This window comes from Urocampus carinirostris, chromosome 6 (genome assembly GCF_059441175.1).
Source record: "Urocampus carinirostris isolate Australia breed hairy pipefish chromosome 6, RoL_Ucar_1.0, whole genome shotgun sequence".
NCBI lineage: Eukaryota > Metazoa > Chordata > Actinopteri > Syngnathiformes > Syngnathidae > Urocampus > Urocampus carinirostris.
The window spans coordinates 33,756,987-33,771,581 of record NC_142354.1 but is presented as its reverse complement, the minus strand read 5'-3'; the positions used below and the strand labels follow the sequence as shown (position 1 = coordinate 33,771,581).

General features: G+C 39.5%; 1 protein-coding gene across 1 annotated transcript in view; it reads right to left on the bottom strand.

The window, feature by feature from the left end:
* gli1 (GLI family zinc finger 1) overlaps nucleotides 1-14,082 on the bottom strand; it is a 110,818-nt gene extending 96,736 nt beyond the window's left edge. Inside the window, exon 1 of the mRNA XM_088338817.1 lies at nucleotides 13,839-14,082. The gene's annotated coding sequence lies outside the window, so the exon portion shown is untranslated. The remainder of the gene's footprint in view (nucleotides 1-13,838) is intronic.
* Nucleotides 14,083-14,595: the final 513 nt, after the last annotated feature.

The window sequence follows — 14,595 nt, the reverse complement described above, 5'->3', positions numbered from 1 at the left end:
AAAAACACCAACCATAAAATTGCAATGATATTTTTATTCATTCATTCATTATCTGGACCACTTATCCTCAGCAGGTTCGCAAGGATAATATTTTTAAATATTGGATCCGATACTTTAAAGGAGCAAATTTGCAGTACCTGTTGTCAGTCACTGTAAGCTCTGTGATTATTTTGCTTACATGAAGTATTATGCTGTTAACCATTATTTGTCATGATTACCCAAGTGGAGCCACCTGGGGTAATCATGGGGTGCGCTGGAATGTGCTTCCTGATTGGTCAATGCTCCCTATTTAAACGCGTTACGCTGAGAACTCTGTGTCGGAGGATTCCTTCTGTACCCCGTAAGACTCTCCCGATTACCTGTGCCTTGTTTACCTGATTCTGTCTGCCTGCCTACCTGCTTCCGTCCGACGCTACGATCTTCTCTTCATTCCTGGTAAACTCGACCTGCTTCCGTCCCACGCTACGCCACGACGTTGCTGCTGACGTTCGACGGTCACCGTGTTTCCCGCTAACCCTTACGCTTCCCCAAATAAAGAATTGTACGAACGCTCTGGGGTCTCCTGCTCTGTTCTGGTCTTCCCTGACAGAATCCTCCGACCAAGAATGGACCCCGCGTTCGTACATTTGCCCCCTGACCACCATGAAAGCCTGAATCAGCAGCGCAATTCCTGTTCAGAATGTGCCGTTCGGCAAGTCCTTTCCGACGTGGCGAAATTGGCCAAGGCACCTCCGGCCGAATGACTGCGCAATGACTCTCATGCCTGCCTGTTCGACTCCCATGCCTGCCTGCTCGACTCCCATGCCTGCCTGCTCGACTCCCATGCCTGCCCTGAGTCTGCCTGTACTGATTTTGTCCCGTCTTTCCTCTCCTGTCTTGTCTGTTCCCTTTCCGCTCCCCGGAGTCTGACTCTTCTGAATCTGATCCCCCCTGAGTCTGACTCTTCTGAATCTGATCCCCCCTGAGTCTGACTCTTCTGAATCTGATCCCCCCCTGAGTCTGACTCTTCTGAATCTGATCCCCCCCTGAGTCTGACTCTTCTGAATCTGATCCCCCCCTGAGTCTGACTCTTCTGAATCTGATCCCCCCCCTGAGTCTGACTCTTCTGAATCTGATCCCCCCCTGAGTCCGACTCTTCTGAATCTGCCTGTCCTGTCTGATTCTTCCTGTCCTGAGTTGACTCTCCTGATTTTCCTGTGTTACTCTGTGACGTGCTGTGGGTTTATTTTTATTTATTAATTTTTTTCCTGGGGAACTTCTGGAGCCGTTCCTTGAGGGGGGGGTTCTGTCATGATTACCCAAGTGGAGCCACCTGGGGTAATCATGGGGTGCGCTGGAATGTGCTTCCTGATTGGTCAATGCTCCCTATTTAAACGCGTTACGCTGAGAACTCTGTGTCGGAGGATTCCTTCTGTACCCCGTAAGACTCTCCCGATTACCTGTGCCTTGTTTACCTGATTCTGTCTGCCTGCCTACCTGCTTCCGTCCGACGCTACGATCTTCTCTTCATTCCTGGTAAACTCGACCTGCTTCCGTCCCACGCTACGCCACGACGTTGCTGCTGATGTTCGACGGTCACCGTGTTTCCCGCTAACCCTTACGCTTCCCCAAATAAAGAATTGTACGAACGCTCTGGGGTCTCCTGCTCTGTTCTGGTCTTCCCTGACATTATTGTCTTTATTGTTGTTGTTTGTCTGAGTTAATTCAGATATTTTTAATTAGCAAAAGAACCTGTAGTATCTGGTCCTTTCACTTATTTTAAAGGGACAGTGTCTATTATTAACCGCTACCTAGTGATAAAAAAAATTAATAAAAAAAACGATTTGAAAAAAATACATAAACAATAAAATAAACTTGCATTTTGTTGAATATGCATAGGCTGAATTTTTTTTTAATCAGTATAACATTTTCTTTCATTTTTTTCTCAGCTCATATTTTAGAGATCGAACCCCAGTTGTGGCAGTGACAGCTTCGAATCCTGACCACTGGACCTCTAGTGGTATGGATGAAAAATGAAAAGCATTAGATTTTAACTAATCATCAACCTATTTTTAGTCATGGTACCAGAAATAAATATCATTCACTTTTCTCATCCCAAATTTTAGAAATTGACCCCAGTTGTGGCAGTGACAGTCTCGTATCCTGACCACTGGACCTCTAGTGGTATGGATGAAAAATGAAAAGCATTAGATTTTAACTAATCATCAACCTATTTTTAGTCATGGTACCAGAAATAAATATCATTCACTTTTCTCATCCCAAATTTTAGAAATTGACCCCAGTTGTGGCAGTGACAGTCTCGTATCCTGACCACTGGACCTCTAGTGGTATGGATGAAAAAAGAAAAGCATTAGATTTTAACTAATCATCAACCTATTTTTAGTCATGGTACCAGAAATAAATATCATTCACTTTTTCTGAGCTCAAATTTTAGAAATCGAACCTCAGTTGTGGCAGTGACAGTCTCGTATCCTGACCACTGGACCTCTAGTGGTATGGATGAAAAATGAAAAGCATTAAATTTTAACTAATCGTCAACTTATTTTTAGTCATGGTACCAGAAATAAATGTCAATTCCGTCGTGCATTTCATATGTTACAATGACATTGAATTATTTCATATTCTTCCATTCTAATTAGTTTCCCTCGCCGTGCTTTTGTGCATTTATTTATATCTTAGAGGATGACTTTCTGTCTTCTCCATTCTCTAACATTTGTCTCTGGTGCTGTGATTAGAAATAGTATGATACTGAGAAAAAACCTATGGTCTCCTCATTTGTCATCAAAAATAACTTTGTTGGCGTGATGCTGAGGGAAGAAATAAAAAGCGTTTAGTAATCAAAAAGGGACATCGGAACATCTCGTGCACAATTGGCATGGCCTCATCTCTCCTGTCCGGGCATATTTTTTGAGCAGACATCTGCTATTAAAGCCTGATTGTTTCAGGTTCACAGGATGTGAAAGAGTCTGATTGAGCGGCTGTGATCCCAATGAGGGTGGTCTCTCTCTCTCCCTCTCTCTGTCTCTCTCTGTCTCTCTCTCGCTCATTATCCCTCCCCCATCTCTCTTTTGCCCTCTCTGGAAGGCTGCAAAGAAGCAGCGAGTTGCGGGGGTGAAGGCTCCAAGGCGTCACGTGACACAAGTTTAGGCCCGAAATGGAATTTGGACCAAAACAGAGTGCCTGATGCCATTTCCCGCCCCCCCCATGTCACGTGATCCACACGCCCTTGCTGATAACTTCCTCTCTCCACCTCGCAATCAGTGTTCTGTATGCAATGTTCCTTCTAAGGTGCTCGTGTGTGCAATTGCTCACTTCCCAGACCTTCTCAGCGCTCAAATAAACAGGGCTCAGAATTGCACAATTAATTCCCTAGAAAATTCCAGCCAGAATTTTATTGGATGTGGGTAAATGCAATGCATGCCTTATGTGTTTTAGATGCGGTATTTTAAAGTCAATATCAACACGAGATTGAGTACACAAAAGTAATTGCGCACGTGAGCTTGAGCAGGAGAGAAGAGGGTGTGGTTAGGGGGGACTGGGGAGGTGGGAGTGGGGGTTATGGAGGAGATCACCTTCGCTGGTGAAATGGTGGATGCAGCTTGTACGTAACTTTTTGCCTTTGGGAGGTGTGTTAACCATGTTTCTTTCTGCTTGACCACGGCTATAAAACAACTTGACATTTTTTGCTTCTGTTAGCATCATCCATATTCTGCACGGCTTATCCTCAGAAGGGTCACGGGGGTCCCGGAGCCCATCCCAGCTATGTTCTGGCAATGGGCAGGGGACACCCTGTACTGGTTGGCAGCCAGTCACAGAGCTTACAGTGACTGACAAGTCACTCACTAATTCACACCCAGGGACGATTGGAACCAGCCTATTAACCTGCCATGCATGTTTTTGTAATGTGGGAGGAAACCAGAGTGCCCGGAGGAAACCAACCGCGCACAGGGAGAACATGCAAACTCAGCACGGGGAGGCTGCGGTAGCTGGAATTAAACCTGAGACCTCTGCACTGTGGGGATCCACACTAACAAACCAACCGCAATAAGGACAGATACATAATTTTATCAATGGAAAATTCTCGTAAAAGTTGTAAAAACAACACGTTTGATGCCCGTGCAACCTTTCCAATGGTACATTCCCCTATTCATTAATATGTGATCTTTAAAAAAAAAAATTGTACAAGCATTAACTCAGCATAATGTAACTGTTGTGTCCAGCATGGTTGCCGTGGCGACCGGCTGGCCCCGCCCCCTGGGCACCAGCTGTAGTAAATCAGCTAATTTGCGTGTGTGCTACTTAAGGGTGGGTTGTGGGTATTGCGGGTGCTGGTTCATTGCATTTTCTGTTCTGTTTTGCTCTGTCCTGTTTTGTTTGAGTCGGAGGAAACCTGTGTTTGCACGTTTTGAGTAAAAACCTGTTTTGTGAGTATCCCTGGTCTTAGTTCCAGTTTGCCTGTAAGCCGGTTTTTGTTTTGTTTCGTCCCTGAGTGTTGGACAACTTTTATTTCGCTAAATAAAAGCACTGATCGTTAACGCGAATGAGTTCATCCTTCCTGCCTCCTGCCTCCGTTCTGGTCCGGTCTCCTGGCAGTAACTTGATTTGATTTGCAGTTTAGGACATGTTTGATTATGATTTGGTTGTTCCAAGCGATGCTCACAGAGTTTTTGTGATTGCTCAAACCCGTGGAAGCTTAGAAGGCACATTGTATGTTGATAGGCGACTTATCTTGGTCACTGATAAAAGCCAAGTAGGGGATTCTCGCGCCTAATAGGAAGACACTTCCTTTCGTTCTGTGTGCGTTATTTGTTTAAGACAAGTTCCCATTAAGGAGCCTTTTGGCCTCAAAGCGTTGGATGAAGAGTCGGAGAGGTGGGACACGAGTATGTGATACCAGCCCTCGTCGAGCTGTTTCACAATTCAACCGCAAAGTTTATTGGAATTTTCCCTCTTTCTATGCAAAAAGTATTTTAAAGAAACACTGTGTAATAGTTGACCACGAGATTTTGCTGTTCCGTGGAGTGCAACCAAAAATGTGTGCTAGAAAGCACATGGAGGAACACAAACTACGAGGAGTCAAAGTCACCGAACTGCACTATTTTACCTTTTGTTTACTTGCCAAGCCTTGTGCATCTTCTCCAACACACACAAAGTTAAAAGGGGACGGTGAGTATTTTATGACCACTTTTCTATCTAACGTAACTTCGCCACCAGTTATTGTTTGTAAAAGGTACACTGTGTAATATTCAGGATTGGGTAGGGTTACTTTAACTTGATTACTTTCAATTACTTTTGGATTACTCCAAAACCAAATATGCTAATAAAAGACAAAAGATAGATAGATAGATAGATAGATACTTTATTCATCCCCTAAGGGAAATTCACATTTCCAGCAGCATCCCTGAGCTGAGAACAGTACAATAATAAAGCCAAAAGAATACAATATACAAATACCCAGTGTGACGTGCAAATGCCCACTTTAGCATGTTATATAGAGTAACCAAATATTGCTACACAGAACACATAATGCAGTAAGATTCAGTAATATCCAATGTAGGTGGTGTGGTTTAATGTGGGCCTTTACTCTGCCGGGTGGAGTTAAAGAGCCTCATGGCATGAAACTAAAGAAACTAAATATGAATAAAATTACTAAATTTTGTGCAGGCTTGGGTAGTAACGAAATACATGGAACGGCAAAAATGATGTTAGCAAGCTGTTTGGATTTATTTTCATTTTGTTTCTGTCGCATTTTCTGTTCGTTTTGCCGGAGATCAAAAAGATCAAAGCCAGGAGAGAAAGCTTACCGCGTGTTGTGAGTCATCATTTTATTCATATTTAGTTTCTTTTGTCTTTTATTAGCATATTTGGTATTGGAGTCATCCAAAAGTAATTGAAAGTAATCCAGTTAAAGTAACCCTACCCAACCCTGGTAATATTTGACCACTGGATGTCACTGAATGGTGTAATGCAACCAAAAACGGATGCCAAAAAGCACAAGGAAGAATACAAACTACGGAGACTCAAAATGACCAATCCACACCATTTTCTTCCTTTCATCCTTCTCAAACGCTAGATTTTGCTTTATTGTGTAAAGCAACAAAGAATGAGTGCTACAAAGCACAAGGAAGAGAAAAAAAACACTGGGTATGCAGTGACCAAATCATATCATTCTTCTTTTTATTTTTTTCCCAGCCTTTCACAAGGTTTTTGGGTTTGGGGGCTACATGTAGCAGCAAGATGGCAGATAATCATGCTAGCTCCTTTGAGGTGAACCATATATTATGCTAAATGAATACAAATTGTAGGCGGACTATCTTTGCCCGCGATAAAAGCCAAGTGTATGTATTTGTTTAAGACGAGATCCCATTAAGAAGCCTTTTGGCCTTTAAGTGTTGGATGAGGATTCCCTCCCACTCCCGTTAAGCTTTTCAGATGTCATCAAAGGACATGTGCACCCACTATACCGGGGGTCTCCAATTACATGCTCGCGGGTACCTGGGTCATTGTGATTTTCTAGTAAAAAAAAAAAATTGTGATTGACTATCCAACCTTACCTTGGGTTACCAAGGGTTGCATTGATTTAAAAAAATGTGGCATTGGGACCTATCCATTTATCAATAATTCGAATTTAAATTTATGAATAAATATGCATGCATATTTTAAAAAAAATATATAGATTAGATTGATCATATTGGTTTTGAAACACCGAGTTGATAAATTTGGTCCGTTTTGAGCATTTTTATTGATATTTATTTTGTTGTATTACTTTAGTGTTTTGTACAATTTTTTAGCAGTGTTTTAGTACTGTACTGTTTTTGTACTGTTACTGTAGCTGTAGTATTTCTTAAGTATTTCTGTAGGAGATTTTTGTAGTATTAGTGTGGTCATATTTCTGCAGTGGTATCTGTAGTAGTTTTTGTATTATAGCTTTACTGAAGTAGTCTTTGTTTTTAACCTTTCTGTAGTGTTTTTTTAAGAATTACAGCGAATTGAAATATTAGGTCCCTGTTTTTATACACTTAATTGGATATTTTGTTTTGTAGTAATTTGTAGTATTTGTGAGTATTTTTGTATAGTATAGTATTGTTAATTTCCCTGCGGGGATGAATAAAGTATCTATCTATCTATCTATCTATCTATCTATCTATCTATCTATCTATTTCTGGGCGGGAACTTATACAGGGACAACAAAGCAACAGGAAATCAATGACACAAATGTGAGGATAGAATCCTGTAAAATATGCTGAACTCTTAATTTGTGATGTTATTTTTACAAAAATCCTTGCTGAAAATAAGAGAAAGTGACAGAAATAGAGAAGGAGCTCTTCGAGTGGTTTGCCCAGAGACAAAATAGATATGGATTGTCTTGGCTAAGTGTTCGTTTGGAAGCTTTCAAAACTGCACTAGCCAAGAAATGTCTTCACTGCATCCACAAGGTTGGTACACGTTTTTTGTATTTCTTTTATTATGTGGCTATTTTAAAGCAGTTCATAGGGTCGGCTTCTCTGCGAGTATACACGGTAATTTGTAACTAGATAGTTATTTTCAGAGTCACGCGCTTCTTTCTGGCGTCTGTAATCTAGGGGATAGCGGAATTATTTGTTCAAATAAAGTAACTAGTAACTGTAACTAACAATTTTTTTACGGTTATGCGCCGAACATTGCGCATATTTGTAGTTCACTTTTAAGTAGTATTCAAGGTCTCCCCCAGTGTTTTATAAGACTAGTGGCCCACCAGCAATCTCCTTTGACGAACTGATTTTCTGTTCTGGAAAAAAAAGAGAAATAGTATTTGCTGAATGAGGGTCTTTGATGGATATCAGCAAACCGAACGAGAGCAACGTCAATATTTATCTGTTATGATTTAGTTTTCCACTCCACCACAGACCACCAAACATGACATCACTTTCGGGGTTTTGGGCAGAGACCTTATTGATGGATTCACACAGTCTGTATAAATTTTAACCGCTGAAATGCAGCTGAATTTTGCTGTTGTTTCCCCTTACTTTTTTCCGCAATAATTCTGATGCTTTCCAAAACTATCTTTATCCGACCGGCAGATAATTCTGTTTAATTTGTTTGTTTGTCAATAAGATTTTTTTTTTCGCCTTTGCCGTTCTTGCTTTATTATTTTTTTCAACAAAAATAAGAAAAGGATATTAGTATCAGATTGAGAAAATAATTAGGAGATGAATTTTCTTATTTAAAGTACTAACCCTGCCCAACTTACGAACGGTTCTGAACGATCGTTCGCAAGTTGTATTTGCTTGTAAGTTGCTTCAGTGCTATATTTTGTATGTTTAAGGTTTGTATAAGTATGTATAAGGCTTGTATACATAAACTGTATTGTTTTGTACGAAAAAATAAACATTTCATAAAATAATATGCTCTATAAAGATAAATAAAGTGAAGTTTAACTTACTTTTGTAAGTTGAGCTTCAAGAGTTAGGCGACTTCCTCTTCCCTGGTAAAAAGTGGCCGAAAAAAGCGATCCAACCGTTTTCTCAGCCGCATCAAGCTTTCTTATTCCACTTTTTTTTTAAAAACACTCGCCTCTTCTTTACACTCTGCACCAACCATATTGAATGGATCCACGAGATATTAAACAAGAAAAATGTCAAACTTCTTAGCGCGCTGGAGATAGTACAGCGATAGACAGTATAAAATGTTAACACACGAACTAGGAAGAGGAAGTGGATTTTTTTACTTCCGGGTGGATGCTGGGTGACCTCTCACAGCGCCACACGCCGGTAGCAGGGGAAGGAAGCACTACAGTCCTGTTCTGTACTCAGAAAAAGGTGACCACAAGACAAAATTTAACTCACAAAAATGTCTGGATATTTTTTGACATCCCGAAAAAATGTTCGTATCTACTGTTTTACGTAAATCGAATGGTCGTAAGTAGAGGAGCGTCTGTAGTATTTTGATAATTTTGAATGGCAAAAGGGCTTCATAATACCAAGGGCGAAATTTGAAGTAGAACTCGTAGCAGGGGCGCTAAAAGATATCTGACAAGCTACACTGAGAAACAGCAATCTTTACATGGATGAACGTTTTAAGTCATCTTACTGGCAATATTTATTTATTTATTTATTCATTTGTTTGTTTGTTTAATTGTTTTCTACAGTTTAGAATTTAAAAGGCTTCACAAAATATTACTTTTCACGCACTCCGTTAGGAATACAATATCGTGTTTGCTGCTTTATGTGAAAAACAAAACAAAAAGACATTGATTTTAAACAATACGGTTGACACTAGTGCCTCAAATTGAAATGAGTGTGTTGTTGTTTTGACATTTTGGTGCCAATGACAGTTAAATTGGATTTAGAGTTTTACAGCTGTGCTAAAAACACGTTTCCTTTTGATTTTTGGCCACTATAAAATGTAATAGTCCCAACCTATTTTACTACTTTAGGGCTATTAGAAATGAGTGGCTCTTTTTAATGTTTTATCACTAAACACTGTTAACTTGCTCTGACATTTGCATGTTAAATTCTTTTTTAAAACGCTGTTTTTGCCTCGTTTTTTTGCATAAAACATTTTTCTTGTTTCCATTTTAGGCATAATGATGAGACAAAAAAAATATGTTTTTACAAGTTTGCAAATTAATGGCATTTGCTCTAAAACTTTTATCACAGATTTCAGATATGTTTTGATTTTTCGTTATCCTTGTAAATAAAGTTTTTGTGATTACTCTGGACAGAGTATTTAAAGCTTTTTAATGTCAAATATACATATTTTTAGTACTCTACTTGTTTAATTTTATCATCCCACTCATTAAAAATTCAACTGTTTCATTAATAAATCTTTGAAATGTTATAGCTTATACTGTATGAAGCTCATTGAGTTACAATGAAGCTGTTGATTATAAGAGCTCCATTGTCTTCTTCTTTGGCTTTTTGTGAACTGAGATGTTACATAAAACTTTCACATTTCTACTCAATATACTATATCCAAGTTTTAGATTAAAATGGAGTGTGTTCTTTTTTAAGTGGGCATAGAAAATGCATCATCAATATCAGAGGAAATCAGTATATTAGAGCAGGGGTCGGAATCTTTTTGCCCCAAAGAGCCTTAAAAGCAAAATGTTTTTATTTTTTTTGTTTTGTTTTCAGAGAGTCACACCATATATTTTGAGACAAAATTCAACAAACCACCAGACGCGCTCTCCAGACAAAATCTAAATCTTCAGCACATTTTATTTCACTGTGTGACGTTTGATAATTTGATCAAATCTATAAAATAATAATAAGGAAAGATCCCATGTCCCTCTCCCAGTTACTTAAGTGTTTGAAAACAAGATGCAAGCAAAGTTATTTTGTAAAAACGTCACAGAATACTGCAAGCGAGGAAACCAAGGTATTTACCCTCAGTGCAGACGGCACTGGGCAAGGGGAAAAAGTGTGCACGGTGCATATAGCTCTGCCCATTCCTACCACTCACCCAATAATGTTGCTTTCCTAGAGCTTTTGGGTGCTTCAAGATTGTTTTTCTGTGACTTTTCATCATTAAGTGTTTCAAAAATGAACATAGATTGTTGAATGAGCTTCCATTTAGCGATTTACAGCCAAAACAGGGTCTGGTGGTGTGACACCTTGGATGTAAACTTTAGTAAAAATTGTGTCCTATATATACTGGACCAAACCCAAAGACAAATCGGCCCATGTAACTATACATCAAATGCTTGCGCAAGTTCACTTTTCTATCCTCGACCCATATGAAAAAAGCCATATTTGACTCACGAGCCATGTTTCCGACTCCTGAATTAGATAGACAGTGTTTGTTTGACCACTAGATGTAGCTGTATTGTGCAGTGGAACTGAAAACAGGTGCCAAAAAGTACAAGTAAGAATATAAACTATGGAGACTCAAATTGTATGTTTTTTTCTTCTCATTTTTTTCGTACAGCCTTTTTGAGGTTTTTGGGTACCCATAGCAATAATGATGTCAGCGCCCTCTACGTGAGGCTAGAGTTATTTTCTCAACTTCCGAGTATTAAAAAAAAAAACCTCAAATTTATACGATGTATTTTGGCCTTTTTTTCCAGATTAATATTTATTTATATTTTTTTCTGAAGTAATTTTTTATTTACCATTTAGGAGGCACTAAATATTACACAGTGCCCCTTTAAAAAAAGAGACACTTTACATGGGAACCCATACAATGTATAACCTATATTTTTCGTAATAGTGAGTTTTTTTGTTTGTTTTTTTTTACTTTTATGGCAGACACTTTGTTTAAATAATGGTTGTTTTGACGTTTTATTGACTCCGAAGTTTAAGAATATCAAAGATAAACCTCCAAAATGCTTGCGGTTCAAAATAAGAGCGAGTGTTTTATCGTTTTCACTCTTAAACATGAAAAACAAATGCAGTCAAGTTGTTACATGGCGGAATGCTAAAAGTCAGTTCGTGAGACTTCTGCTTAATTTATATTGCCACACTTGTTCGAAATATATCTGTCATATCTTCAAGCGAGTTGATTTACCTTTTTTTCTCGCAATTTTTTTTAGGGCACACTTGGATGACTGTTGTTGAGCATTTAAATAGCAAAAAAAAAATCATTCCACCACTTTCTACCCCAGATATTACTTGTTTGTACCCACAGATTCAGTAGATGATTTAGGACCATTACGTTTAGAACTAATATATTTTAAAAAAAAACTTTTACCCAGAGGCAACAATCACCCTCATCACTGCAAAATGCTTGGACGGGAATGTACAATAATGACAAGGGAGGATTCAGTTCTTTATTTTTATTTTAGTTTCTTGTTTTATATTACTCATTTGTATGCTCATCTCATCTCATTAGCTGCACCGCTTATCCTCAGTAGGGTCCCGGGCAGTGGGTAGGGGACACCCTGAACTGGTTGCCAGCCAATCGCAGGGCACACAGGGACAGACAACTCGCTCGCTCATTCACACTTAGGGACAATTTGGACCGGCCAATCCACCTGAAATGCATGTCTTTGGAATGTGGGAGGAAACCGGAGTGCCGGGAGGAAACCCACGCAAGCACGGGGAGAACATACAAACTCCGCACAGGAAGTCCGGTAGCTGGATTTGAACCCACACAGGAGGTTCCCAAGACCTTAGAACTGTGCCGCACACGCGTTAACCACTGCTATTATCATTAATTTATTATCTTAAACCACCTCGTCAATCCAATGGCACGATGGCCCGCGGCATAATTTGATGTAGCTGGGGGAGGTTAGAATGTCTAAGCCTCTAAAAATAAACAGGTCAAAAAGAGTGCTTTGACCAAAAACTACATTGCCCACGATGCCTGTCGACTACAATATCCGTGAGGTGACGGCTCAGCGCCACAAGACGCCAGCATTTCATATACACGCAGATGAGTGGAATTTAAAAGTTATCCTAAAAATGTCCAAATTATGTTTTTAATTTCTCATAAAGTGAGACCTTGCGTGAATTTTCCCGATACGAAATAGTTTATTCCCGGTTTCCCAAAAGCATCCATCTGAGTTCAACCTAAATAGCTGTAAAACACATCATCCTTAACACTAAAAACACATTCAAATAGTAATTGAACACAAAAATACAATCATAAATAAGATTATAGAAGGAGGTATTTTTTGAGATTTTCCTTGCCCTCATGTTGGTTTCAGATCAGGGGATATTGTAATAGTGGTCTGTGCAGCCCTTTGAGACTTGTTGTTATCGGGCTGTACAAATAAATGTGACTTGACTTGACTTTAAAGCCGCAGTCTCTATTGGCAATATCTCGAAATACTGCTAACTTGGATTTTCTCTTGAACGTCGGGCAAAATCTTAAGACATTTTGTATCTGGAATTTGTCGGAGCTTTAATGTAGTGGTATCACTGTTTATAATTTATTGCCAGGGTTGGGTAGGGTTACTTTAACTGGATTACTTTCAATTACTTTTGGATTACTCCAATACCAAATATGCTAATAAAAGGCAAAATAAACTAAATATGGATAAAATTACTAAATTTTGTGCAGGCTTGGGGAGTAACGGAATACATGGAACAGCAAAAATGATGTTGGCAAGCTGTTTGGATTTATTCTCATTTTGTTTCTGTCGCATTTTATGTTAGTCTTGCCGGAGATCAAAGAGATCAAAGCCAGGAGAGAAAGCTTACCACGTGTTGTGAGTCATCATTTTATTCATATTTAGTTTCTTTTGTCTTTTATTAGCATATTTGGTATTGGAGTAATCCAAAAGTAATTGAAAGTAATCCAGTTAAAGTAACCCTACCCAACCCTGTTTGTTGCATCTTATATTTGTGAAGTGACATTTTTTTTCAATATATGTCTTAACTGTCGTTATTATTTTGGAGATGTTCCATCAGGATGGGAAAAATAATCGTTGCGCATTTTACAATGACGACAAATTCTGTTCTATTCTAAATCAGAAAAAAAGTTGGCATCGAATGATTTCTTATTGACATGTAACCAAGTGAGTTATCCCCTTTCCATGTGTACACACCATCCAACCCACGCGTGTGTGTTTAGCACTTTTGCGGTAAATTAATGACTGTTCTATTGAGTCCCGTGTTGACGCTCTTGAACATAAGGGAGAGGGCTCCTAATCTGTCCATAGATTAGATTAAAAACTCCACTCAAAGTTGTGCACATCGTCAAGCAGACTGGGGTGTTGTTTTAAAAGGGTGAGGGGGAGAAAGGAGGGGTCTTCACATTTGGGAATGATATTGGCACCTCAAGTATTTCAGGTTACAAGGAACAGCTGTTGGACACACACAGACAGACAAACACTTACGCAGATGCCACCCCAGAAAAGTGCAGAAGCTCCATCATATTTAAGAAAAGGAAAAGGAAAAAGGAACTTAATTTACCTTAGCCTGCATCAAACTTCCAAGAATCCCAGTAAGAGTTCCACTTCGGTTTGCTCGGATGCAAGAAATCCGGATCGCTTCTCCTATGCGCGCGCGCTCACGCCGTATCCTCTTTGTTTATAAAAGTTCTTCTTTTTTTTGTCTTTGGTTCTTTTTTTTTCTAGAACAGCGACGTTTTGGTTCGGCTTCCCGGGTGGAAGCGGCCCATGTTCGTTTGGCGCAACCAGGGAGTCCCGCAAGTTGACTCGCTCCAAATGCGTAAAGAGCAATGCACCCCCCTTCTCTCTCTCTTTCGTACTCCCTCCCTTTCTCCCCCCTTTCTCCTTCCAAGCCTCCACAGTCTGCAGACCACCCCGAAACAGGAAGTTCACTTTTTTTGTTTTTCTTGGAGGAAAAAAAAAAGACAGACAAGACGATGCTGCAGCTCTGCTATTCTCTTCCAAGCGTCCGCTCCCTTGTAAAAAATATATTTTACGACTTTTCCAAAACGTTCTTTTCTGGATGTTTATAAATCAAATGGAGCAACTAGGTAGTTTCTGTCATTAGTCATTTTAATATGCTGGTATAACTTTTGGGAGGTGGGGGGAGAATTTAGCGTGTGTGGCTGAATGCGTGCGTGTTTCAAAGAATATGTTAAACATTGCGGAATCATACAAATGCCAGAAGAGCTGATCCAGCGTTCGTGACATTACAGTAATCCCTCGGTTATTGCGGGAAATGTGCACCAGATTCCTCTAAACCAGGGGTGTCAAACGCA